The sequence below is a fragment of the Monodon monoceros genome, unplaced genomic scaffold, assembly GCF_005190385.1.
Source record: "Monodon monoceros isolate NGI ecotype Baffin Bay Population unplaced genomic scaffold, NGI_Narwhal_1 Super_Scaffold_3, whole genome shotgun sequence".
Taxonomy (NCBI): domain Eukaryota; kingdom Metazoa; phylum Chordata; class Mammalia; order Artiodactyla; family Monodontidae; genus Monodon; species Monodon monoceros.
In genome coordinates this window covers 48,663,165-48,691,055 of record NW_021703780.1, presented here as the reverse complement: position 1 = coordinate 48,691,055, position 27,891 = coordinate 48,663,165, and the positions used below count along the sequence as shown (strand labels likewise).

General features: G+C 39.0%; 1 protein-coding gene and 1 pseudogene across 9 annotated transcripts in view; both read right to left on the bottom strand.

Annotated features, from left to right (window-relative positions):
- RBMS3 (RNA binding motif single stranded interacting protein 3) overlaps positions 1–27,891 on the bottom strand; it is a 711,536-nt gene that overhangs the window by 448,683 nt on the left and 234,962 nt on the right. The gene's annotated exons all lie outside the window — the stretch shown is intronic.
- Positions 20,850–26,023, bottom strand: LOC114907258 (annotated as a pseudogene).

Genomic DNA, 27,891 nt, shown 5'->3' with positions numbered 1-27,891 from the left:
ATAAAATTAAATGTTTTCACTTGAACTTAACTTGTGGAAGGTGCCCATATTTCCTTGATGTTTCCTATCCCCTAACACCATTTTGGATCTGCCTTGACTTCTGTGTGATTTCTTCTCTAAACACAGCTAGTCCCTGAAAGAATATGAAATCAACCTATATACAAAGTTAAGAAGTGTATGTATTAATATACTTATTTTTTCAACATTTGTTGAACACTAATAATGACCTAATTGCCGACCCAATATCTTCTTTGCAGTCTGGCATCTTCAAGGTACTCAACACTGCTGAGCATCTCTTTTTAGAAATGCTGTTCTTTGCTTTTATGGCACTACACCCTGTCTGTTACCCTGACTTTTTCTGCTTGCCCTTAAAGAGTTCCTCTCCTTGGTCTTGTGCTACCTGCCATCCCATTCAGTCTGCTTAGGTGATTTAGTCAGCTGCTGTGGTTTAGATGACCTGACACCCATCTCATCATCTCCTGAACTTTAGGTCCGTTTACAGCAACTTACCAAATTTTTCACAAGATGTCCCAGTGCTATATCCAACTCACTATATCTGAATCACATGTATTACTTTGTCCATAAAACTAATCTTTCTTTATTCTCCCCATCTCAGTTAAAACCATTATTACTGACCCAGTTGCCAAAGTCAGAAACTACAGCATCTTCCTTGATGCCCTCCAGTCCCCAGCCTGCCTCATCTTATCAGTACCTGGGTCTTCTGGATTCTCACCCATAAAATGTCTCCACTTAACCTTTTCTATTCCCAAAGCTCCTCACCCATCCTTCTCAAATTATTTCAAAAAACTGAAGAGGAATGAATGCTTCTGAACTTATTCTATGAGGCCAGCAACAACCCTAATATCAAAACTAGACAAAGGGGACTTCCTTGGAGGTCCAGTGGCTAAGACTTCACCTTCCAATGCGGGGGGTTGCAGGTTCAATCCCTGATCAGGGAGCTAAGATCCCACATGCCTCGGGGCCAAAAAATCGAAATATAAAGCAGAAGCAATATTGTAACAAATTCAATAAAGACTTTAAAAATGGTCCACATCCAAAAAAAAATCTTAAAAAAAAAATAGACAAAGACATCACAGAAAAAGAAAAATAAAGGCCAATATCACTGATGAATATGATGCAAAATTCCTCAACAAAATATTGAGATTAGAAACCAAATTCAACAATACATTAAAATAATCATACACAATGGTCAAATCTGCAAATCAATCTATGTGATACACTACATTAACAAATTGAAAAATAAAAATCATATGACCATCTCAATAAATGCAGAAAAAGCTTTTGACAAAATTCAACATCCGCTTATGATAAAAAAAAAAAAAGTTCTCAACAAAGTGGGTATAAAGAGAACATATTTTTAAAAAAAAACCCCTCACAGAGACAACTGTAATATCCACTCTGAAAGAATTCTCTTCCTACCAGCACTCTATTTATCAATGGCTGGCAATGTGCCTAGCTATAGAACTACAATTTCCAGCCTCACCTGAGTATCCTGCACCCATGACTGTGTTACAGTCTGGGGCCAATGACACATAAGGGAAAGCTCTTGAACAAAGACACACTCAGCTGTCACTTATCCTTTGCCCTTCAGCCCTGTCATTCTTCCTGTCTGAAATGCAAATATGGAATGCAAAGTGGAAGGGGGAAGGTCTGCAACCACAGGCGAAAGGCTTGAAGATAAGAGTCACAAGCCAAGGACAGGTTCCTAATGATGGAGTCTCCGTATTGTCTCTGGGTTCCCATCTTCCTTCAGCCTTCGCCTTATGTTGTGGAGAAACACAGCTTACATCCCTGTTCAGCCATGTTTTCTGTTGCCAGGAGATGAATGCAAGGGAAAGGATCCATCCTCCTGTGCTCCTGCATCTAGCTGTCATCTTCTCTCATCCCCAATTCTTTTGCTAGAACTGACTTTCCAAAAGATAGCTCTGACCACATTATTTTCCTCTACCTATAAATCTCTTTGGTCCCCACTGCCTTTGTAATAGTTTCTTTACTCAAGCTTTTACAAAAAAACCTTCCAAATAAGACTTGAGCTTGCATTTCAGGTTATATCGCTTCCTGTTTTCATACACGCAAGCACTGAACTTTTAAGCCATCAGAATACACCATGCTCTTCTACAGCTTTTGGCCTTTGCCAGGTCTTTCCTGTTCCAGGTAAATCTCTCTCTGCCATTTCTGCTGCATAAACTCCCAATCACTCTTTGGAGTCAAGCTCAGCTATCACGTCCTCCCTGAAGCTTTCCTGTTTCCTGTGTGCCTTTTCTAAACTGAAGGGAAATGTAACCATTTCCTCATTTTTGCCTAAGAGCACTCTAGTTGTAGCACTATGGTGTGGCAGGTGAGAGCATATATTTTGGAACTATCTGGACTCAGGCTCTGTGGGTAGGAGGTTGAGTGATCTTGAGAAGAGTGCCGTGCTATCCTCACCTGTGAAATGCTAATGACCCTTACACCTGCCTTATGGAGTCATTGGGAGGATTAAATGAACTCAGATAAGTGGATTTATTAGAAGATCTGACATGTATAAAGCGCTCACTGGCCATTACATATTATTATCAGCTATTGTGTTCATCTTATCTTTTAGTTTTATATATACATGTATATAGCATCTGTCTTTCCTACCCTCTGAGTACTTGACTATAGGCAATACACCTTCCCTATTTCTTACCCCAGTGCCAAGCATAGTGTCTATCAAAAATACGTATTTGAAGTATAGTCAGCCACAAAAAGAATGAAATAATGCCACTGGCAGCAACACGGATGGACCTAGAGATGATCATACTAAGTGAAGTAAGCCAGACAGAGAAAGGCAAATATGTGATATTGCTTATATGTGGAATCTAAAAACATGATATGAATGAACTTATTTACAAAACAGAAATAGGCCCACAGACTTAGGAGACAAATTTATGTTTATTAAAGGGAAAAGGGAGGGAGGGATAAATTAGGAGTTTGAGATTAACATATACACACTACTATATATAAAACAGATAAACAACAAGGACATACTGTACAGCACAGGGAACCATACTCAGTATTATGTAATAACTTATAAGGGAAAATAATGTGAAAAAGAATATATATACATATAAAACTGAATCACTGTGCTGTACACCTGAAACTAACACAACATTGTAAATCAACTATACTTCAAGGAAAAATGCAAAAGAAAACCATATTTGACAAATTTTGGTTCAAATCAAATTAGACTAACTAGGGGTTTATAAACCCCATTTAATACTAAATGTCTACTAAAGTTCATTTTAATAAAGTATCATGTATGTTAAATAAGCACTACCACTAGTCCCCAACAAATCCGAAGACTTCTTAGGAAAAGAACTACTGCAATGAGGAACAACTACCTCCGTGAAGGTCTGAGTGGCTTTAAGTTGGTACAAAATTGTCTATGCTGGCAAGGGAGTGTCTGCCATATAGCTTCCCATGGAGTTGATAAGATACAGGGAAGAACTAAGCAGTTTTAGAAGAACAGAGAATTGTATCCACTGCTATTCCCTCAGCACAGTTTTTAATTCAGAGAACAGTTCCTGACTTTGTAAAGTATGTCATAAATCCCTCTTTTACCTACTCTATGCATCCTGATGCCATGACACACTGCCCACTCGAACCTACTTTGTAAATATGTCTGAACGCTTAGAACATGTCAGCACTATGCTGGTCACCAGAAGTGCAAAGATGAGTCAGATCCCAGGACCGGGTAGGGAGGCTGAGGGTACAGCATATTTTATAGAGTGATGAATACCTTTCTCTTTCCCCAGGGCAGGATCATGTCAAAGGAAGTTATGGGTGTTGAATTTTGAAGCCTCATGCAGCATTGCCTTATTTTCAGATATGGAAAAGCAAAGCAAGAAGAAAAGTATAGAATGACATCAGGGAAGGAAGAAAGCACATTTTTATAAGCTTGACTGTGGCCTGGCAATATTTTACTTCAAATGGAAGGCAAGGGAAATGAGCAAAACGTGTGGTGTCTCACAAAGAGAAATTTTACAGACACCCTGCACTTCTCTCACAAAGTCTCCTTCCTTCTCCCAAAAGAAATGGAAAAAAATAAAATGATAGAGGTTACTAAAAGAACTGCAGAAATCCTGGCAAGGTAATTAACAAATGACAGGTCAGTTACCCATGTGAAAAAATAAAATGTGGCATGAAATCATGGCTTTGTCAAGAACTTTGAGGTTTTGTAGACTGGAAGCAATTTGTCCAAGGACTATTTTGACCATACCACTTCCTAATCTCAGTACCCATAAAGTCTGGGTGGGGGCCAACTGGAAAAGTTTGTCTCAGCTGCACAGATATCGTCCACAGAGGAAATAAAAGGATTTTCAACACTGGAGTCATTTCCTTTGGTTCTCAGCTCTTTGAGAAAAAAAAAAAAAAATTCCTTTTTGTTAGAGATATCTTCAGCTCAATTCCTACAGCCTGGCTTAGAAAAATAACAAAATCTGTTCCCCGAAACACTTTCCAATCAGACAAGGGACAGGTTTCAACTCAAAGCATTAAGCCCAATAAAAGACCTTCCTGGTCCAGAATGTTCTAGGAAGACGCACACCTTTTTAAGGTTCAGACTGCTTCCTAACGAGTTCCATAAAAATGTGCAACCAGTGTAAATGTCAGATGTGAAAGATGTGTTCAGGAGAGGGACCTGGATAATCAAATCTCGGGCCCGCTCCTTTGGAACTGCTGCTAAGGGGTCTTGTGGAAAATAATAGGGTCCATTTATGAATCACAGCACACATGGTAATGTTACCAAAAGTGGGGTCTGGCTGCTCGCCACTCTGAAGCCAATAAAGAAGCAAGGCTGGTGGAAAGGAAAATTTGCTTTATGTCAGAGGCCAGCAACTGGGGGGAGGGGGAGATGCTATGTTTTTATTTCAAAGCCATGATAAGAGTTAACTTCAAGCTTTCTCCTAGAAATATTTTTCTTCTCTCAGGGTCAGAATTCTGAAAAAAGCATTTTATCAAGCTAGCTTTCTCTAACTGCATATGCAAAAAGAACCAGTTTTGGTGTTTTAAAAGAGTTTCATCTTAACCAATTTTTTCAGAGTTTGAAGAAGAATTGAACCTGAATTTCTCATTTTACAAAAGGCAACAAGAATACCAATCACACAAATGGAATACACACTCACACACCAGAAGACAGAACTGTCACAAACCCTCTGAGAGGATGACCTATACGGAGTCCCAAACAAACACTCCCCAACACAAACGGGCCTCGATGTCAGACACAGGTCAGAACCAGTTGGCAAAATGCCTGAATGACACTCAGTGTTCATAAAGGGTGCTCAACGTCAGAAACACATCAGAAACCATTGGCAAAATGCCCAAATAGGACTTTGTACTCAAAAGAGAAGTTTTCCAGGGGCACACTGGTGGACTTACTTGGTCTTGGAGCTCATCACCTCTTCCAGAGGCATCTTTCAGTTCCACCAAGGAAAAGCGTATGTTGGCAGCCAGTGCCTTGCAGGGGAGAAACAGGGAGAACCCCCAAAACAAATGTTTTGGGCAGCTGTTACGAACGTCCCCGCCAACTTCCCTCCCGGGGCCAGCGAGCCACGAGCAGCAGTCTCCTTGCAGCCATCCCAGCGTGTCATCAAGGCGGAGGCTCTGCTCCGGAAAACCCACCCCCGGGAGCCAGATATCGCGAGAGCCCAGCCTCACGTTGGGAGCCAAAATCTGTTTGCGAAAGTGGGTCCAGGTGCTCACTGCTCAAGAGGCAAGGTTGGTGGAAAGGAAAGTTTAATTTATTTTGGAGGCCAGCAGCTGGGGGCGTGGGGAGGGGCAGATTCCTGTCCAAAGGCCAACTCCCCCCAGTGACAACCAGTGGGCAAGCGCTTTTATAGGCAGAGGGAGGGAGCTACATGCAGAAACAGCACAGTCAGCTCTGATGCTCATCTTGAAATTGGTCATGTGGTGGTCTGACTAGCGTCATCTTGATTTTTATAAGTGCTGTTAATCTTCAGTTCCAGGGTCGGTTTTTTCCCATTTCATTCAGGCCAATTCTTGGAACATTGGCAGTTTACGTCATGGCTACAGTCTGGTCATCGTGTAGTTAAACTTCCTCCACCTGGTGGGAGTTTTAGTCTCTATAAGACAGCTCACAGGATATGGGTCATAGTGTTATCTATAGCCCATGAAGAGGAACTGAAGGCCCTTGACTATGCTTAATGACTAAACTATTATTATTTAGTCTTGTTGAAATGTTTTCATTTGTTTCTGCATTTTCTCCCTTCTCTAACTTATTCTTTGGCTAACGTTTTTCTACAGACAAAAAGCAGGTGGAGGACATTGTGGGGACGGACCACAGGGTCCTGCTCCGTTTCAGTAATAGCAGGTTGCCTCTGAAGTGGTACCTTGGCAGCTTTGGAATGGTTACCTGAATGTGTCGAGAGCAGAAAAGCAGCACTTTCCAAATCTATCCTCCAGCTAAGGACTTTTGGAACTGCTACAGAGATTATAAAGAAAAGATAGATTGTCAGAATACCCTTCTGTTCATATACATGCATTCTACATGCTAAAGTTGAAAGCCCATGCATGCAGCATGGTTCACATGCCACACCATTTGAAATACTAGACAGCCTTTGTCCAAGATGGATCTGCAAGGGAGTATTACAGCTCTCTTCACCACCGCTTGTTGTTTTGTTTAGTGTGCTCTCTTTTTTATTTCCCCTGCAAGGTCCTTGGTGTTAATTCTCAAGTCTTTGGGTCAGTTTCTTGGTGAAACCATAAAGCAGTTGGATCAAATATCAAATGGAAAATGTAAAGAAATGAAATTACCTTTATATCTTGACATCAAATCTTAAAGTTTTAAGACTATTTAAGTTCCTTATTCCAGGAATTCTCATGGACAGTCTTATAAATTTTAATTATCTCCTTTAAGAAGGAATCATGCAATATTTATAGTCTCTAGATAATAATTTAATTCTAACTGTAATGTCAGGTGAATCAAAATCCCCTTTCGCACTCATCACCATGCTGCAGCTAAAGAATAAATTATTTTTCTTACTTTTTTTCAAATGCTCAGATCCCAAACTTATAAATATGTGAGGTATTTATTTACTATCCAGCATAATGTAAAGTGACAGGTCAATCCTCCACTTGCTGAAAAATTCTAATGACTATCTCTTGAGAGATAGGGAAGGTGTAGACTTTTCCATTTTTTTCTTTCTCTTGCCTTTTATTTTTAATTATCTTAATGAATTGTTAGAAATTATAGCAAAAGGGAGGCTTTTGCTACATGTATCTAAAGCAGGTAATGTTTCTGAAACCAAAAAAAGAAAAAATATTAGTACCATAAGAATTTTAATTGCAGGTAAATTTAAACCAAATGTTACTGGAAAAGCTCGCCATTTTCTTTTCAACTTCTGTTCTCCAAGGAATTCCAAACTCAGGAGGCACAGTGTCAGTGAAGTGACTGAACATGACCAGATATGAAATTTCTGTTTTCAGTTAGTCTTGTGACACATGTGTTTTCATTCTTTCCTAAGACACAGTGGGACCCCTCAACTTTTAAGTCATAATATGAAAATCCCATTTTGTTATTACTCTTATAAACAGTGAAATGATGGAGGCGTATTCCCCAAATAAAGTCAAAAGGGTGTTATTCTTTATATATGATGGTCTTATGAGGAGGGCCCATGGTTTCTTTCATTTTTTGCCTACCCATTCAAACTTGTTTCCCAGGTTTCCCTTTATAACCAACAGTAGACATTGGCCAAATGTTGGGCTAAATATAGGGTTGAGGTCTTTTGACATGGGGTGGTCAGTAGACCAAACATAGCAACCCACAGAGGCACCAACAGCTATCAGAGGAGAGTAAAAACTGTTCTCCACATATGTTACATACTAAATATTAAAGTCACACAAGACACCCAAGCACAAAACTAGTTTCATGGTCTCATCTGTTCACATCCAACAGTGTATCATTAGAATCCCTCTCAAATCACAAATTTGAGAGTCAAACTTATTTTTAGAACCCAACTTTTGACTTTAATCAATTCTCTCTATTGAAAGACTTTCTCCTTTGTCATTAACCAAAGGGAAACTCAAATCTTTTCCTAATAAAGTGTTCATAAAGTGTGCAAAATAGATTCTAGCCCATAGTGGGAACTGAATATCTTGTAGTTTGAAAAAACAGAAGAGATATGTGGTATCTGTTAATAATTTTGCAGGGACAACAATGCTGGCATAACTAAAGCATTGCTGAAAATAGTCACTGATATTATTAAGTGGTAAATTATCCGACAGAAGCAAAGAGAATTCGTAGAAAAGAGACTTTACCAAGAGCTAAAGTAGATAGGAAAGCTTCCATCTAGTAAGTAGAATTTTAATTTACCAATAATCTAAGTCTGGTTTAGAATCGAAGAAGATTCCAGGTGTACTCTGGAGAGGGGGGATGAGTTGAGTAAAGACCCCAAGGTGGTACAAACATGATGTGTTGGGAGAGGAAAGTGACTGGCCTGCTTAGCCTGACAGGTATATGTTGAAACAGAATGAAAAATACTGTGAGTTGATTCATATTAGGAGGCCCTTTAAAGCCATCCTGAGGAATTCAGACTTGATAGGAAACGAAATAACAAGTCATGGACAGGTTTTAACCAGGCAAGGGGCATGATTAAAGCACTGTTTAAAGAACGCAATGAATCTGCAAAAGTACTCTGAGTCCAAATGTTCTTAACAAGACCCTGAGCTTAGTGCAGCTGGATGATAAATGGCTACAATTTTATCCCGGTTTCTAATCACAACCAAAATCACATGCATGATGATTTCTTGGTGCAACATCCATGTATTAAGAACCTAAGATGTGGTTCAGCCATTCATTATCTTATTCTTCCAGCCATTCTTGGGATAACTACTTCATGTGTCAAGCATATGCTAAGTACAAGTGAACAAGATACAGTTATTTTTGTTTTTGTTTTTTTCCCCGAATAAGTGTAAAATACTTGCCCATGATAAGCCCACCATGTAAGAGGTACAAAAAAAAAAAAAAATCACTGATTATATCCAGTTTTCTAAGTGCTGGGGAGACTTTTGGGAAAACAAAGAGCTTTATTAAGGGAGACAGAGGAAGGGTGTCTAGGTTGGCTCGGGCATGGGTGGAGGGAGAAAGAAAGCTTTGAAGACTTGGTTCTTATCAGCTGAGTCACCCAAGTCAAGGAAGAGCACGGGCAGCACAGGAGAGGGATGTGAGAGATTAAGTGGTTGGGCTTTAGAACAAAGCAGCCCTGAGTTTACATCCCACATCTGCTATTTCGTGGTTGTGGAGACGTGGGCAAGTTCCTTGTCTCTCACACCTATAAGATAGAGATAATAATTATAACAGTTTGAAAAACACTGCCATCATGTATATAAAGCTCTCAGTATAATTTCTGTACATAGTAAGTGCTCAATAAATACAAGACTTTATTATTAAATAAGAGGTATAATGATTGTTCCAAGCAAAGGGAATAGGCACCAAAGTGCCTTTACATATGGCGTGTTAGTAGTTGGGGATGATTAGATACATGGTAAGAGATAAGAACTGAGCAGGGTCATCAGTATGGCTGCCTAAGTTGCTCATTACGCCAGTGGGGCTGTTCATGGGAATCACAATGTGAGTGCTCCCCAGTCCCAGAGCTTGGCAGGACTCACATTTTACAAAAAGTGCAGTAGCCCTAAGTGTTAGAGAGTACAGTCCAGACCATGAAAGGCTGTGTATTCTACGATAAGTAGTTAGAAGTTTATCACTTATGACATCTCATTCAAATGACAGATATTCAAAAATGTACACATATAACTGAATTTTAATGAAGATGCATATCTTTAAACTCTCTCATTATCGAATAAATGAACGTTTTCTTCTTGTGGCATTTCAATACTGGTAAGTTAGGCTGACACTAGTCGACTCTTTTTTTTCTAGATAGCACATTAAAAAAAAATATATATATATATATATATACATATAAAATGGAGATTTGAAAATCAATATATCACCATACAGAGAATCCTTGTAATCACTGCTCCATGATATCTTCAAGTTCTTAGCCTTTTAAGTATTATTTTTACAGAATTATATTCAGATTTTAGATACAGTTTTATAATTTGCTTTTCCTGGCTATCTTTTAATGGATTAACTGAGAAATACTGATTAGCCCTTATTACATGCTAGGTCTTGGTTTTGCAGATATAGGAAAATGTGATCCCTCCCTCAAAGAATTCACAATTCAGAGAAGACATAAATGTCAACCAATACTTACACCTACCAAGCAAAACTATCTTCAATAATCACCATGCATCATCTTTTGACCTAGTTATTAGCAGAGCATAGAGAGACTTTTCTATTTTTCTTTTTCCCATTTTACGTCATACTATAGCTAGTTTCCTATGTGGCCTCAAAGTCTTAAAAATTATCTTTTTAAATGGTTGTAAAATACTCCACTGCTTTAACCAGAGTTTAGTCATTCTCCGTTTTTGCATATTTAGATTATTTCCAAATTTTCAGTAATACAATGCAAAGATTACATCTTTAGGAAAAAATGACAAGACTGAGTTTATTTTGCTGAAAGGGCTGGAAAGTTTAGTGACTCTTGAAATGTAGCCATCAAAGAATAAAACAAACAACTTTTGCTTTTAAACAAGGCTGATAAAAATGAGACATCTCTATGGCCCCTTTAAATTAATTTTTTTCTTGGTTAACTTTTCACAGATAAATTATCAATAATTTCACCAATTATCAGTCATTTCCACTTTGTTTGGGTCCATTTTTTTATGACTTAAAAGAATCCTACAGGTCTACGCGCTTAAAGTGAGCTACCGTCCACTGGATCAAGGACATGGTCAAGTCGTAATGACGCACGTATTACCCGGGAGGTCATTTTTTTCCCTGCTGGCTGGGGCAGCTCAGACGTCTATGTGACCTGGGCAGAGCATCAGTCCCAGTTCCTGGCTAGAGAGAGGGAAGCATTTCCTCTCTAAACTTAGAGGCCACGTTTGTATTTCCGGAGTGGATCTGAAGGTCACAGCCTCTGTGTTTCCACATGTGTGCAGTTAGCTAATGAGGGCTGGGAATTCAGAACACAACCATCTATCTACAAATTGTTCAGAGAACAAAGCCTGAATAAAACCACTGGCAGCACAGAGCTTCAGGCAATGCTTTAATTCTTGAGTTAAATCCAAATGAGAAAGCTTTTCCTTTTTCTCCCGTTGTCCAAAAAATTCAAGGAACTCTGGCGATGTCCAAGGTGACTGGTTATTATGGAAGAACACAGATGCCATGCCAAGGTAGGACGTTATAATTTCCAGTGCATGAGGACTTCCTGTTTGCCTATTATAACGATCTTCAGCTTGACAAGAAACCCCACAAAACACATTCATGCCCTGCCTCAGAATGATTTAATTTTGGTTACAAATAGGAAAGGGCTACCCTTCCTGCAAAAAATCCCAGCAGCAAAAACAGACTAAGTGCAGATGATGGTGTTAGAGAAGTGAAATAATTCTCTCAACAGTTCCAGTAAGTAGGATCTAGTTATAAAGTCAGCACCTGGAAGGAGAACATCAGGCCTGAGACATGTAACCCTCAAGGACTAGACCAGAAAGAAACAGAATTACAATCCAAACATTATAAAAATTCAGACTCAAATTTGGGCAGGGGATTCTAAAGTGAGGTTAAAAGCATGTACCAGAAGAGTTGACAAAACTGGGCGACGCTCAAGACGAGGCAGCCTCTGGGTGGAGGTGGAGACTTGAAGGCAACTTAAGACAATAGGAAACTATGCGGATGGGGGAAGAATCTTTGGAGAAAAACCAGCTTGAAAAAGGAAAGACTGACGTGAGCAGGCATTTGGGTGTTTTTGCTGCAAGAGTTGGTTCATGGATAAATTCAAAATATTAATAGTCTTTTTGATTAAACTTGATCGTACCTTTAGAATCCAAATAGAAAATAGTTGTTTATCCCTGGGTTCATCCATCAAAGACATGACACCAAAACGCTCTCTACAACTAAGTGCAAGCTATTTAAAGAAAAGAAGGGAGGCTGGGTAAGTAATTGGGACGGAGTGGCCTCTTCAGAGGTCTTAACCTTATCCCCGCGAGCAAACATGGGAGGCCAGCCAAACAGAACTTAAACAAGATGAAAGAGAATGTTTGCTGTGAAACTCTACCACATGGGCCCTTTAAGGAAGCACATGCCTCATTCTGAATCCTGAGAGTAAAAGAAATTATCAACAGCACTGTGCCTGCCTACCACCATCCATAATTCTGTGATATTTCCCCACTTAAAATTGATTAAACTGCTACTCGCATTGAAGTCAACACAGATGAAAGGCTAGACGTTGGTCAATATCACTTAAGTGCAAAATTGAAGTGAACAGAAAATGGTTCCCAAAATATATTAAAAAAAAGAAAATAGCTCTAAATGAAACAAAATGATCAAAATATTTTCAAAAGGTACTATGCTTTCAAGGCACAACCTGCAGGTTCTTTTACATCTATATTAGGTGACATAACAGAGCTATAATCCCCATCAATACTGTTGTAATGGGATGCAAGGGGGTGGGTGAGAACCACGGTGTGTTTCTTTCGAACTGTTCGCCTCACGCAAACTTAAAACACTGTGCTTGCGTCTGCTTGTCATTACTACCATCCAGGATCTGTCCTGCTAGTCTTACTTATGGGGATTATTTTGAGGGAGGAATTGCAAATAATGGGAGCAAAGCTTTGACAGACTATGACCGGATGCTGGCAATAGTGGTCGACAAGTTGTCCACCATCTCCAGGTTCATTTCCTCTGCAGTAAAATGGAGATAATAATAATTCTGAGTTACTTGATATCCACTCAACAAGCTATTAAAAATTGAAGCCATGCATGCCTTCTGGGGCCAAGCACGTACACAAGTGAGTGAAGTGGGCTGCTTTTATGAAAACAGCAGAGTGGTTTAGGCACCACTAAAAAGTATTCACATCTAAATACTTTTAAGCAGTATTGTAGCCAAACAACAATCCTTCACTAGACAGATTTGCCCTGTTGATGACTTACAGGAATGTTCTAAGAGATTTCTAGACTCCGGGATGCTGAACAACTATTTGACCAAGGCTGAGTTGCACAGCGTATTAGTACAGATACATCTCCTGCCCCACAGCCACCGTTTACCGTACTTCTGAGGATCCCACAGAGCATCATCAACTCATTCGCCAGCTCACTCTGTAAAGCAGGGTTTCCTTCCTGGACAAACAGATCAAAGACGCCATTCCTGACCCTTGTCACTGGGATTCACTTTTCACTTCCTTTTTTTTTTCTGTCTTAGTCCTTTAGTCTGTTTTATTTGGTTTACTCATTGATTGGTTGGTGGGAAATAGGTTGAAGACTTTACTTCCTACCCTTAAGGGAATTCAGATGAGATACACAAGAAAAAAATATTGGTGAATGCTGATAGGTCTGATAGCCCTTGACACTACAAGAGACCATGGGTTCATAGAGAAACCATATGTCTTCCTCACCACACAGACCAACTACCCTTCAGTTTGCCATCATGGCTGATGTTTTCACCCATGCATGGACAATACGGGCTTTTGATTTTCCACAGAAGGTCACTTATAAATTGGAACTGTCTTATCTGGAAAGTTATACTTCATATAATTTTAAAAAATAATTTCCCTAACAAGAAGCAGAGCCAAAGGACTGGCTCCAGACTAGTAACTTTAAAAAGACATTGAGAGAGGAAAGATAGGCTGACTTGGACAACATAATAGGATGTGTTATTTGTAGTAACAGTCCATGTTAATAGGACATAATAGGTGGAAATACAATGATGCAAGTAGAAATGTTAAATTTTTACACAGATTTCACCCTAACCCTAACATATACACATTGTATCAATGCTTGATCAAGATTTTTGATCATTGTATAAGCAATGTTGATACCTTATAACTTGTCATATTATCTTCTCACAATAGAAGAAAATCGCAAAGCACCCGATCACCATCGAAGGCATAACAACTTCCCCTGGACTTCTTTGGTTTATGTAACACAGCAGATGCTTACTTACAAAGAATGGTGAGGATTTCGCTTCAAGCTTCTTTTAAGAAAATTATGTTCTACTAAACTACAACAAACTTTGATGTAAATCTTTATAGAATGATTTTTAAAACTCTCTTAGGATACAAGCGTCTCATAAATATTTTTCCCTGTCTTACACACACACACACACACACACACACACACACTCTAACATACATATATCATAATATGTATAATAAATATATAAATAAATATATTAATACATATAAAAGTTGTATGTGTACATACATATTTCACTTGGAGTTATTCTCATTTGTTTAAAACAATGGTTAAAATTGAGTAACACTGGGCTTTCCTGGTGGCGCAGTGGTTGAGAGTCCGCCTGCCGATGCAGGGAACATGGGTTCGTACCCCGGTCCGGGAAGATCCCACATGCCGCGGAGCGGCTGGGCCCGTGAGCCATGGCCGCTGAGCCTGCGCGTCCGGAGCCTGTGCTCCGCAACGGGAGAGGCCCCAACAGTGAGAGGCCGCAACAGTGAGAGGCCCGCATACCGAAATTTAAAAAAAAAAAAAAAAATTGAGTAACACTGAAGGAAATTCCACTTTTCATATGGGAATCTTTGGTTTGTTAAGTTTTCCTTTAGTTGGCAGAAAATATTTGCAAACCATATATCTGATAAAGTTGGTTAATGTCCCAGTTATATAAGGGACTCATACAACTCAATAGCAAACCAACAAACAAAAACAACCCTATTAACAAATGGGTGAAGGACCAAAGGATATGAATAAATATTTTCCCAAAGAAGATACACAAATGGCCAAAGATAATGAAAAGATGCTCAACAACACTAATCATCAGGGAGACGCAAACCAAAACCACAATGAGGTATCACCTCACACCTGTTAAGACAACTATTATCAAAAAGATATGAAATGTTGGCAAGGATGTAGAAAAAAGGGATCCCTAGTGCACTGCTGGTGGGAATGCAAATTGGTGCAGCCACTGTGGGAAAACAGTATGAAGGTTTCTCAAAAACCTAAAAATATAACTACCATATGATATTCAGCAGTACCTCTTCTGGGTATTCATCTGAAGGGAAAGAAATCAGTACCTCAAAGAGTTACCTGCAACCCCTTGTTCACTGCAGTATTGTTCACAATAGCCAAGACATGTAAACAACCTAAGTGTCTGTCAACAAATGAATAAGGAAAATGTGGTGTATATATATGTACATATATATACAATGGAATAATATTCAGCCTTAAAAAAGGAGTTCCTGCCATTTGCAACAACATAGATGAATATGGAGAACATTATGCTAAATGAAATGTCAGACACAGAAAGACAAATACTGCATGATATCACTTATATGTGGAACTTAAAAAATCAAATATACAGGAGCAGAGAGTAGAAAGGTGGGGGAAATGGGGAGATGCTGGTCTAAGGGTACAAAATTGCTGCTACGTAGGTTGACCATGTCTAGAGATCTAATGGGCAGCATGGTGAGTATAGTTAATACTGCAGAACTGAATCCGGGAAATGTGCTAAGAGAGTGGATTTCAGGCACCCTCATCACACACACACACAAACACACACACACACACACAAATGGTAACTCTGTGAGGTAACATGTTAATTAGCTTGACTACAGTAATCATTTCGCTGTGTACATGTGTATCAAATCACCATGCTGTCCACCTTAAACACATGCAATTTTTATTTAAAAAACAAAATTTTAAGTTTTCCCCTAGTCAAATTATTCTCAATTTCATCACCTGCTTCTCTATGAAAAACACAGTATTAGCCATAATTTCTTTATATTGTATATATGAAATTAGAGATTTTCTGATTTTTAACCTCTTGTTACTCAAAAATATCTCATGAGAACTTTGAGAAACTCTTTAATCACAGTTTTTTAACAGTATTTTTTTAGTGAGCTTCTAAATTCTACCTCACGTAATTCTCTTTTTTAAGAAAAAAATTTCTTTTCTTTCACTCTTCAATAAAAAGCTACAATTTTCACTTTAATTATCTATTATAATAAAAGTACTCCAAAGACATAAACTCCAATGCCTTGCAGTCCATGTCTCATGGGATTTTGCCACTTGGTTTCATTTAGTACAATCTCAAACATGGTTATTTTTCACATCACCTTTAAGCCCAAAGCCTAGTGTGTTTTTGAGCAGTTGCTTCCCTAAAATCTTTTGTTTCAGCTCTCACTTTTCCCAGAGTGGACAAGCCCCAAGGATGTGAAAAGCTGTTATGTCTGCAGCTTAAGCGTTTTATTATCTCTTCTTGAGAGAAACTATATCTTTAAAAGCGGCACAGAGAAGGTGTCCCAAAGATGCTCCATGAATACAGGTTTCTTCCAACTCAGGGCTGATGTCAGCTTAATGACCAATAGGTCTATTCAGATGCCTAGTAATTAAAATAAACTGACCTTTTAAGAGAAGTAGTACAAATTAAATGTGAACCTTGCTATTTTCTCTTATTTCACAACACAACGCGGAAACCAAGCTGGTTTTTAAAATGATCATATGAAATAGAGACCTTATATCACTAATATTTTATGGATAAAGAGACGTGAGCCCACTTACAGCCACTTACAATTATAACAAATGATACATTCATCCTTCAAATTCAATTTTGGTTTTTATAGTTTGAGGGTTTTTTTTTCAGTCATGTGCATGAGTTTTTCTCTTTCATATGACAGAGTTCTCATTTCTTAACTAAAGGAAAGGAAATATAGCTATTTTAAGAGCAGCATGAATAACCAATAAGTCAATAAGAACAAACATCAAATCATATGATTTTCACCATCCCTTAAAGAAAATATGCTTTTACTATGGTTTCAAAGCTAAGGAAGCAAGAATCTTTAGGCTTTTTTTCCTTTTACCTTTGAACCTGTAAAACAATGTTATGGAGTGAACATCATGACAAAGGGTGAACAAAGGGGCACTTTTTTCTTTCTTTCAGAACCTACCCAACTCAGAATGAATTCCACCACCTGCCACTGTGATGGAATGCACTTTTCTTCAAAGACATCAAGTTTATAGGCCTTGAAAAATCCTGAGGGCTATCGTATAGCCAACACAAAAACGTATGAAAAAAAGTCCTTTAAATACTTTTTGCTATTAACAAAGCCAGTCTCATGAATAAACAACAAGGTCCTACTGTATAGCATAGGAAACTAAATTCAATATCCTAGGATAAACCATAATGGAAAAGAATATAAAAAAGAATGTATATATGTGTATAACTGAGTCATTTTGCTGTACAGCAGAAATTAATACAACATTGTAAATCAACTATACTTCAATTAAATAAGTAAATAAATAAAATTAAATTAAAAACAAAGCCAGTCTCAATAAACACATGTCAATTCATGAAATACACATTCCTTGAACACTTCAAAAGTACTCATAACTGCATTAAATTGTATAAGATATAATGGTGCTCTAGACAAGATGGTTCCTACAAGAAGAAATCCAAGTGCAAGACCACAGAAAAATTTACCTGACAGACGTGCCAGACACATTACAAACAGGGTTCCGTGTAATTCTGAAAATACTTTTTTCATTGTAGGTATAAATAACCTCATTTGACAGTTAAGGAAACAGATGTTTAGAGACATTATGTAACTTGTCCAAGAAAACTAAGATTATTACTTAGAAATTGTCTCAGTGTAGACTTCATCTGAAAACTCCTTGAAGGACTAAGAGGGTTATTTTGGGGGAAAAAAATCTATATTTTTTTCAAGTCCTATATTTGAAAGGATATGTATTTACATGGTGTTGCAAGTTTACATGAATTTTAGTAAGCTGGACACACACCAATATAATATTTATCCATTCTATGTCATTACAGTTCATATATTATTTAAAAGAAATATTACTATATTGGATTTCCCATATATTTATGAAATCATTGATGAATGAAGATAGATAACTTCAAACAAGTCAAAGGGATAATTACACACTAATAAATATTCTCAGTTATAAGTGCTTACCTTTAAAGAATAACTGGAAAATGTATGTATACTATGTCTCTGGTACCCTCGGTGGTTTTACAGGCCTTTGGAACATATACCCAGCCATGTTTGTTCTTTCTACTGATGTGACATCAAAGGCTCCCAGAGAGAAAGATAAAGCCCGTGGAATCTAAGACCCCTCTGAACCGTCCTGTTTCCTCAACACTTTGACAGTAGAAAATAAGGTCCATGAGAAGCCTGAGGAGTTTATAATCTAGATGAAGACACACACTAATCACAAAAGCCCAAGAGATAAGGGGGTGTAAGATCTTTGCTCCCAGATGACGCTCAGAGGAGGAGGTGTTGTAAAATGTATAAATAGGATGAGGAGAGTCTACTCAGGGCTTCTTGGGAAGGTGAATTCTGGAAGAAATCATTAACAGACTAGCGGAGTTTAGGAGAGTGAGCATTTTATATATATTTTAACAAACTCTAAACATAGGGAGTTGAAGGACAGGAGCAGGAGAGCAAACAGGATATCTGGACAAAAGGATTTCTGTGAAGTTAGAAGACATGCGTTAGCAAAAGTCACATTCAGATTATGGCTGAGAGCAACATAACTCTACCATTTTATTTTTTAATTTTTATTTTATATTGAAGTATAGTTGATTAACAATGCTGTGTTAGTTTCAGGTGTACAGCAAAGTGATTCAGTTATACATATACATGTATCTATTCTTTTTCAAATTCTTTTTCTTTAGATTTTTTGGGATGTAGACCATTTTTAAAGTCTTTATTGAATTTGTTACAACATTTCTTCTGTTCTATGTTTTGGTTTTTTTGGCCATGAGGCATGTGGGATCTTAGTTCCCTGACCAGGGATCAAACCCACACCCCCTGCATTGGAAGGCAAAGTCTTAACCACTGGACTGCCAGGGAAGTCCCCTCTTTTTCAAATTCTTTTCACATTTAGGCTACCATTTTATTTTTAAATGATTTTAAACTCCACACAAATTATTTATATTTTTTTCCAATAAAATAATCTCTTCACACGCAAAAGAGCTAGGGAGATAGGTTATAGTATTAAATGATGTCAAATATACATTTATGCTTTAAAACAGCAATGTTGGGACTTCCCTGGCAGTCCAGTGGTTAAGACTTCACCTTCCAATGCAGGGGGTGCAGGTTCAATCCCCGGTTGGGGAGCTAAGAGCCCACATGCATCGCAGCCAAAAAACTAAAACATAAAGCAAAAGCAATATTGTAACAAATTCAATAAAGACCTTAAAAATGGTCCACATCAAAAAAAAAAAAAAAAAACCTTAAAAAAAAAAAGCACTGTTACCTATTAAATTTAATGTTGGTGGAGAGTTTTACTTTTGCCTAATGTGTATATTCACAGTGATTACAAGCAAATACTGAGTAAATATAGAGCTATAAGACACTCTTGAAGAAAAATGTGCAGTTGTATGACTCCCAGAACATGAGTAGATATTTTGTTTTACATTTATCTCAAAGTCTTCTCAAAGTTAACTCAGCACCATTGCATCATCATCACCTTCATAAAAGAACCCTCTAAAATACTGAATATACTGAACTGAGAAAAACAGTTTCGAAAGGATCATCTTTGACAGGAGAAGTGTCTTTAGCTGCAGTTGTATGGCTGAGTTGGAGACAACACATGGCGACCATTTACCTTCAAAGTAAGTGTTCTTTCCTAACTCTGGCTATAAGACTATAAACACCGGAGTTTTCTCAAAAGAGGCCCAGGATGAAAATTTCATGTAAAAGGTACCTACAGGACAATTCTGACTGAAGTTACCAAAGTTCCTACGCAAACGAACTGTTTCTGAAATGAAAACAAAACTCAGTATCAATACCAAAGGAAGCAAATATATGTTTATATATTGATCACCTGTGCCTAGCTGCAAAATTAATACTATACCAGATTAGAGAAAAATTCACAAAAGAAGTTCAGGGAAAAATCACACACTTCATACCGCAAAGGGAAATGGGAAATTTAGTTGTCTAAACAGAACTGTTTTCATCTTTTCTTTTTGGTAACCTAATTCCAGTATTTGAAAATTAAATAAATGTGTTTTTCAAGTCTCATTGCATCTTGGGCTCCTTGCACTAGAGGCTGTGAGCCCAGCTGGGGGAGGAGCCTATTCCTCTCAAAATGTAATTCCTCAGACTCATAAATTTCACAGAATATTTATTTTAGTTTTCACTGATTTGGGGAAATAACAGGTATTGAAAAGAGGCTTTTCATGGTGTTTAGTTTCTTCCTTTACTTGCTTAGTTTCCTTGTGGACTAGGCCCGGATAGGTATGCTATTTTCTAGAAACCAAATGGTTCTACTTACACACACGTTCTGCCCGGGTACATGTCAGTGTCACTTACTAGGATTGGTCTGTAGGTAGGGGCTACTGCATACCCTGCAAAGACTACAGAAAAATATGACAAACTAGAGTATCCATCCCTCCATCCAGGTTCATGGGATTTAATACAGAAATCCACACTTTCCTCACTTGCTATTTAAGTACTCCCGGTTAGTGACTAAAGGAGAAAATTAAATAATAAATAAAATGGATTAATTCCAAATTTGTCTAAGTGTACCGCCTCCTACTTAGTTACCCAGAAATACTTTAAAAAAGCATATAACAGGGCCATGAATCTAGAACTGCTAAATGGATTCATTCACACCCCTCCATGAAGCAATCTAGGTGGGTTCTATCCCTCTCTATAAAAATGAATCTAGTATGCAGAATTATTTCTCTTAGAGAAGAATAACAATTTATGGTTTCATTTAATAAAGAATTAATGATACCCTTCATGGATGATCTCAGAACTTTTGGATCCTTGTCTTCAACTTTGATTTTAGGGGTCCAATGAAATGGTAAGGGCAACATAATCTTCCATAAATATAATTCAAGCAGCCTGTGACAACAAAGGCAAGAAGGGAGTATTTCAAGATCTTAGAAGTCGGTATGCTTGGCACACTCTAATGGCTCTTATATCCTTTGGCTGTTAAGCATGGAAACTTTCTATGGAATATCCATTACTCATTCCCTCTGCTCTAAACTCATAGCCTGTCAGAAAAAAATGGCTGGCGGGGGTGGGAGGTGGTACAGAGGAAGCCAAACTTAAAAAGCAGGAAAAGGCAGAGACAAGTCAATTCATCGAAGATTTACACCTTGTTTTCAATGGCTTCTTTCATTTCATTTCCCCTGACTTTTTAAAATTAGCAAATACACTGGACCCAGGAGGAAAACACATGGGGAAAAACAAAACAACAAAAACAAAGCAGTGCAAATCTCTGTGACTTGTACAATAGCTCTTACTGGGTCCTGGTGTTTGAGTGGCTGAATGAACTGCGGTCTGTTTTTCATTACTCTCCATCTGGAGCTGCGGCCTGCTTTGTTCAGCAATTTCTGGTCATTTGGGCCTGCTGGTGACTGTTTTGTTTTATGTTGCCATATTATACAGAATGAAAGCTGCCGCAGCCACCACCCAAGAAAGAACAATCCTGAAAACGAGAGGTTATGTTGAAAGAGCTCCCCACGACCCCTTCCGGAATAGAGAGTGAGTGTGTTTATCCGGGCCTGCCTACCATACAGACTTAGAGGCCTGGGGGTGGGGTGGGGTGCAGGAGGGAACAAAAGCCCTTCCTTCAGATGCTAAGACCCAGGAAGTGTCCAGAGTTGGGTTAATTCTGACGCCTTTTCACCTCTAAGGAGACTAGTGCATGTACTTTCTCATACCTCACTTGCAACAGCTCATGAAAAACTGAACTCATATCATGTCTCTAAAAACAAAATCAATAAATCCTGTCTTCATAATATTTGGTTTCAATTGCATAGCCTTAGTCCAGAGGCCACACTGCAAATGATTCAAAAGCAAGTGTTTCCAAGAAGACCGAATCCAATTTTCATTCTTTAATGACAGGCGCCCTTAGTGATTTTGTTTAAAAAAGCCACCTCAGACACCGTTTCCATTTCCCTCCTTAAGAAAGCAATGGTCAAGAAGAACTCTCTTCTACCTTTTCGTTAAAGAAGCAAAGGGTAACATTCTCTCTTAATTCATTGCTATTTTCAGCTAACTTTAATTTACAAAAACAAAGAAACATATGCAGGTGCTACTAAGGTTTAACAGAAAGAACAGCCAAAATATAAATATAATTGAAACCACTTTAGTTTTTCCAAGAGCTGTTTTTGCCTTTTTTTTTTTTTTTTTTAGAAAAGACAATATAACAAGTTTGGAGAAATGTAAAGTTAATAATAATCTATCACCTTAACACAAAGATTTTCCCTGCTTAATATTGCCATTTTATACAGTCAGCATGAGGTATTGTTGAGCATTACCTATGTATTAACTCATTTAATTATCAAGTCAGGCCCTATTATTATCATTTTATAGATGGGGAAACTGAGGCACCCAGCAAAGTTAAGGGATTGACCACAGGTCACACATCTATGAAGTGGAAAGGCAGTGTTTGCACCAAGCATCCTGGCCACCCACAGACATAACGATGAGCACTACTGACTGTCAAATATTTCCATAGCTCCATGTTTATGGTACACATGATTTTATATTCTTCCATACTCACTGAACTTCCTCTAATAAACAATTCCATGGTTTGTCGTAGTTTAGTCCTCTCGACTATCATGGTAATGGCTGTATAACAGTGCTACCCATATAGAGAATAAAGTGGTGCTAAGTGTGAGCATATAAAACACTTTAAAAATATGTCTGAATAAAATCTCTCAGTAGAATTAGTAGCATCATAGTACATTCCCGATTGCTCTTTTCATAATGACTTTTTCTTTCTTTTACATTTTGATATTTATTAACAAAAATGGTCCAGAAAAGTCCTGGGTCAACATTACAGTGATAAGCATTAAAATAAAAGTTGTTCTTAGTTATACTGTTTCTAGGGGACAGTAACCAATCCAGAAAGCTGTTTTATCTCCTAAAACGGGACTTAAATCACACCATTCAAGCATTAGATTTCGAAAGAAATTCTTCCTCTTCTCTTTTGTCAAAGCAAAATATACCGGAGGTCTTTGTTTTTACCTGCAAGGCTGCCTTTCCCGAGAAGCTCATGCATATGTGGATGGATGAAGGGGGGTTGGGTGGAGGGAGAAGGAAGACAAAAAAGAAAAAGATAAAATCGTAAAGTAGGAAATAAAAGCTAGTGAGGAAGACGGGCTACCAACTGCCCAGGGATTGTTCACTGAAGTAAATCCTCTAGTCCCTCCAGATCCATTTCCAGAGAGGAGTTGAGTGAGGCCAGAGCAGATGACGCATCCTTGCTTCTCTGGACACTCGGTTGGGGCATTTCTGGTTGGACGGATTCCTTCTTGATGTCTTTACCTCCACTGAGGATCCAATGGCTCTCAAAAAAGAACTGGTTTGGATGACTCAAAGAAAAGCCACAAGCATCTATCTACATTATGTGTCATCTTGAAGAACTTCTGACAGGCTACCTGGTAATGTGTCTCTTTTACTAAATCCAAAATCTGGTTGATCCCTGAGGGAGGGATCTTGTACACTTGCATCTTCTGCCTCAGCAGTTGAGGATCACTGTGCCAGAAAGGGCACCCATGATATAATCCCCTTGGCTTGGTGGATTGGTTAGGATAATCTTCAGGCAACTGTAAAGTGTGTAGTCTGTCCTCTTGCCTTCCTTTCCAAAGCTATGACAGATATTGTAAGAGTAGCCTTTATCAGATTTATCTGGATCCATCTTTCCTCTGATAAGTGTCTGCTTCCAGAACTGCCACGCCTGTTCCAAGGTTAGGCCAATGTCCTTCAGGAAGAGGCCGTACTGCGTGAGGCCCCCATGACGAAGATGGTGATTTTCCCGCAGGGCTTTATGTAGCTGATCTATGCAAGGTGGGAAGGATTTGGTAGAAAGCGAATCGATCTGATCTAAAGAAACCTTCCCAACATTTGCCTGTGTACTGTAGTCTTGACCAGTGTACGAATGACTGAGGTGGCTGAGCAGTGGCTGGAGTCTCTCACCTGACTGCACAGCAGGCAAGGACCTGGCTGTTAAAGCCAAAACCTTGGACAGTTTGGTTTTAAATTCATTCAGGATGATCGCCGCAATGTCCTTGAGTTGTACATAAGCAAAGCCATTTTCCAAATAGACTTTCCTTCCTCAGAACAAATCCAGAGCATCAGCAAAAGGGCTCTCATAAACTGACTCCAACTGAACCCCACCTAAACGGTGTGATGAAGCCACAATATCCTGTTCTCGGAGAGTCTTCTCTTCATCACTTATAGCCTCAAACTGCAAATGGCTATCCTTTAAGAAACTCTGAATTTTGTCCTTGGGTAAAATACTGAATTGAAATAGAAGGAGATTCATTTCTTGTTGAATGAACCAGCGCCTAAGCTCTTCAGACTGGCAGTAAGCAAGGTGTAAAATAAAGTGAGAAACGTGATCTCTTCTTCGGGGTTTATATTCATCTTCCAAGTTTTCTCTGTAGGAAAACTTAAGCTTCCGAAGCTCAGCCTCCAACTTTCTCTGGTACTGCTCGGTTCCTTTCACATAGCTCACACCAAGACTCTTAACTGCTTTCAGCAATTTAACTCTATCGGTAGCCAAGTTTTCAAATTCTATCAAAGATATGTTTCCAGAAGGCGGCTGCAAGTAAAACAGAAGGCTATGTGGGTAGCAAGCATTCCTCTGGTCATCTGCCAACCTCAGTTTCCTCCGATTTCCTCCAAGAAACTGCATCTTGTTATGTCCAGCCACACCAGACGTGAAAACAGACAAACCCCGGCAAGCATTTTCCCCGGGGAGGGGGGGTGCGGGAGAGTTCGTACAGGACCCCATATTGATTTTTAAAAGGCTCTACCAAATTAGCATGGTCATAATGAAGAAGGGGTGAATTAGTTTCACAGTAACCAGCCTTGGAAGGCCCACATGTTACGTCTGCATCCTGAGTGGATATAAACTATCACTGCAAGTTGCTTCCATTTGCACGTTTCCAATCATTAACTGATTTATTCTGGGGACACTGGGCCTTTGTAGCCCTCCCAAGTGTGTTTTTCCCCCTACCATCCCTTCTCCCACTGGACGTGTAAGTGGGGAGTCCTCCTTGCTCCTAACTCCATATGGCTTCCCTCCTACCTAAACTCTCCAATGTAAATCTCACCTCACAACATTTTATAACCAATGCACCTTCATTTTCACCATGGTCTACAGACTCCCGGTATCATTCCTGCTATTTCCCCACAAATGCCTTCTGCATCAGTCCATTTCTCCAGTACTGCCCCTGCTCCAATTCTTGGCTATTCAAAACAACACTTCAATGCTGCTCTGGTGCCTGGTCCCATCAGCTCCTTGAATTCACAGTGACCTTCTTTCCAACCTCGGCAACTTGGTTGAGTTCAACTTCTTGGAGTTGAACTTCTTTCAGCTCATCAATGACTATAAACAACTTTCCATAAATGGAATTGCTCTCTCTTCCCAACTGTATGGAGTTTCTACCTATTACTTCAGGGGCCGTTTTTCTGAAGAAAATAACAATACTCTAAATAGGACTTAAAGTATCATTAAAGTAGTATTTTTCCCCAGACATGGAAGTGGCAGTAGTATCTCTCTGACGACGAGGGCTTACTTTTAGGGTACCCGCCCCATGTGCTTGGTGAAAGATGTGATTCAGTCACCACTGCCATCCACGGGCTCCAAACGCTGAGGCCAGAAAATGCCACTGGAGGCTTTTATTAGTGTGAAATGACCGTGTGATCACCTGCCTCTTTGACATGAGCCTCAAGGCAAAAAGTCTAGCAGCCCTCTGCCCTCCCATAAGATCATCCTTAACTGCCTTTCCTTCAGTGATGTCCCGAGAGGGTTCTGTGGTCCCTCCCTCCCTTTATTTCTCCTTATCTTTCTTCCCTCCTTCCCTCCCTCCACTTTCTCCTTCCAAATTTATCAGTGCTTATTACGTTTGAGACCAGTAGTCTCCAAATTACTTTTTACATCCATATTATTATGAATAAAAATATCTTAGAGCAGCAAACTCAATATTTATACATTTATGTGTTTAAAACATGAGCATTTATAAAACTATACCAACAGGCACATTATAAAACACACACATAAAACACATAGAAACTTGACATCAAAACAGAGATATGTTCTAATATTTTCTTCGAGTATTTCCAATAGACAGTCAAGCATTCCCCTGCAACTCCCTTCTCTGAAGATACATTTTCTAGATTACACAGGTCCTGTCTTCACTGAGTTTAAAGGTTTCTTTGGAGAGAGAGAGGAAATTAAATAAGCAGTTACAAGAAGATGTGGACAGGAGTGTTAGGGGTTGAGGTAAGTATACCCACCACATCTGTCCAGATCAGCACCCCACTGTTAAGAGATAATTGCTTATAGAAACTCTGACAAGCCGTTTCAGCTACATCCCCTTCCTCTTCAAACCTTATGATTATAGTCTAGGATACAGCTTTTCCAGGTTAGCAATGGACCTTTTTGGTTTCACCAGTGTTGTACAGTGACAAGAGATACTTGCATTCCCGAGCAAACCTTTGCCTAGTGGAGGGTCCCTCCATATGGACCACTCCAAGGATCAGGCAGGTCATGGGATCCACTGAGGTTCACAGGGCTTACTTGTCTGTGAAGCATCTGCCTTTGTGACTGGGGCTCAATCAATATTACTGACTGCCTGAGTTGCGTGCCTCAATTGTCTCTGGTTGCTCCTGTAGATATTTTTACCCCAAACTTTAGGAATCAGTCAGGCATGTCTGGAAGTGACAGAATTAATAGTCTAAAGCTTCTCACACACCACATGCTTCCTACGGGATGAGAGTGAAGAATATCTCACAGTCATGGCCCAATGTTGTTAGTATATGTCCTCCAAGGTTCAGTTTTCAGCTGCCTACCCTAATGGACCCCACTCCACCAGCTCCCCTACAAGTTATCCTTAGTGTTATTATCTGCTCCCTTGGTTATGGCCATCATCGTAGCTCTGAGCTTTCTTGTAGCTCTGCCTTGACCTTGCCCACAGGGATGCTACACCAGGGCCTCTAGCTCAGGATGTCAGATACATAACTCACCACCTCTCCCCAAAACCCACCACTACTACTTCTGGACTTCCTACTTCAGTCAATGACACAGCCCTCTTCCCCAACAATGACAGCTCAACATGTGGGTTTCATTGCCCGCATCCTTTCATCTTTATAGAAAATATCTAATTCTACCTTTGAAAACTCACGTGACCCCCTTTCCATTTTTCTAACAGTGCCTGAGGGACTTTCCTCATTTTCCTTGTGATCTATGGATTTCAAATGTACATTGCTTTTTTTTCTGCCTCTAGTTTCTTCCCCCCTGTAACTCAGTTTCACCCACTTTGGCAAAATAACTTTTCTAAAACACAGGTAGAATCATAGCATTTCTCCTCAAAAAAACATATAAGCGCTGTGTACAGAATTAAGTTCAAAATATCCAGGATAACTTTATAAATGCCTCCAAAATCTTGGCCCCTTCCTCCTTTCTACCGATATCCTTACCTGGGCATTTTTTCTATTCTAGTTATATGGGTCTGCTCAATTACATTCCGAAATTCTTTCTCCTGAACACCAACCTTTCCCAAGGCCATCCATTCTGCCTTGCCTTTACAAACTTCATTCCCCAAAAGGGAATCTCCATATTCTCCTCCCATAGTATTTTGTGGATCCCTGTATTATAGACACCACTGTTACACTCTCACATATATTAGGCTGATATACTGATCCTAACACATATATTAAGATTAGTTTCTTGGTTTTCTTGGTGGTTTCCTTTTCAACTAGAAATTGAACTATTAGATGATAGAAATGATGTCTTATTAATTTTTGTCTTGTAGTAGCTAAATACCTGGGGGA